This window comes from Octopus sinensis, linkage group LG10 (assembly GCF_006345805.1).
Source record: "Octopus sinensis linkage group LG10, ASM634580v1, whole genome shotgun sequence".
Lineage (NCBI taxonomy): Eukaryota > Metazoa > Mollusca > Cephalopoda > Octopoda > Octopodidae > Octopus > Octopus sinensis.
The window spans coordinates 6,656,028-6,657,588 of record NC_043006.1 but is presented as its reverse complement, the minus strand read 5'-3'; the positions used below and the strand labels follow the sequence as shown (position 1 = coordinate 6,657,588).

General features: G+C 35.6%; 1 non-coding gene across 1 annotated transcript; it reads right to left on the bottom strand.

The window, feature by feature from the left end:
* Positions 1 to 991: 991 nt before the first annotated feature.
* Positions 992 to 1,110, bottom strand: LOC115216831. The gene has a single exon (XR_003882096.1). It is a non-coding gene; the product is annotated as a 5S ribosomal RNA (ribosomal RNA).
* Between the last annotated feature and the right edge of the window lie 451 nt (positions 1,111 to 1,561).

The following is a 1,561-nucleotide window of genomic DNA, read 5'->3' as shown; positions in this document are numbered from 1 at the left end:
GGTCTTTTCCGTAGGTCTTCTTCCCACGGATAAACCTTATTTGCTTCCCCCTTTACACTTTACACCATGACATTTCTGTGAAACACGATCCCTATTTATCGTTTTTTTTCTTTTGTTTCTTTTCCTTTCTTTTCTTTTTCCTTCTTTCCCGTTTACGATCCCTTTTGATCGAAAACCTACCCCACCTATTTTTTTCTTTCCCCAAAAAAGAAAAGTTCTACTTTATAATCTATCCCGTCTGTGTGCAGCCCTGTGTGGCTAATAAAGAAACATATCTGTCTGTCTGTCTATGTGTCTGTCATTTTATCTATCTATATATTTATACGTTTTGTAGTGCATAGCATGTGAATTTATAAAATCGTTTGGCAGTCACAGAAAGCCACCCCGCTACTTCGCAGACTCTGTTAGCACATTACATAGTAATCTAATACGGAGGAATATAATGCAGATCTCTGAAATCCAAGAGAATCTGTCGTTGAGAGACTTTCACGGAGGGTTTATAAACAATAAATTTTCAGGAGGTATGAGAGGTAAATACATTTATTTAACCACATATCTTCTTTGAGCTTACGGTTGTTTCGCAGCCTTCATCATGCAATCGCAATTTTGTTGTATAGTAAATTATGTTTATATGTATACAAGCATATGCATGCAAAGCATTACACATCTCTCACGTTTGCAACATTGGTTTAAGCACGATACTCTGGTGATCTGTTGAGCTAACTTTGTTGATCTGCACTGATTTGTAAACATGTATGTTTATAATGCATATAAACATACATGTTTATATGCATTAAATCAGAATGCTTATCAGTGCTGACATATAAACACAATTTATTATATATCGAACTCATCACATGATGAAGGGTGCAAAACTGCAGTAACCCTCGGGATGACATGTGGTTGAATAAGTGTATATATATATATATATATATATATTGTTGTTGGCATCCTTTTTGTCTCGGGAGACAATGGAGTAGAGAGAGAAAGACGTTTACAGCACCTAGGTTTCCCAAGCGGTCACCCATCTAAGTACTAACTAGGCTCGACTTTGCTTAACTTCGGTGATCGGACGAGAACCGGTGTTTTCAAAGTGATATGGCCGTATATATATATATATTACACACCAAAGCACCCACCTACACACACGTATACGTAAATGTCAAATATATGAGAATACGTGCTCAATACCGCATTTTTGTTAAAATTTCATTATTTGTATATGAAGTCTATCATTGGTTTCATATGATGAAATATCTTAACATACCAACAATTTTTTGGTGCCGATCTCATGGAGGAATTTATATAAATATATATATATATGTGTGTGTGTGTGTGTGGTGTGTGTGCGTGTGTGTGTGTGTATGTGTGTGTGTGTATCAGCCCGTACAGAATAAAAAAATTTCAAGAAAGCATATATGTAATAATGCAGTCATGAAGTAAGCACTATCAACTCTAACCGATAACCCATAAGATTATAGCAATAAAAGCTCAAACACGCAGACTGTATTTTATAGGAATGTACGTCACGGTTAAAACATTGAATTAAAAGTTGCTCTAC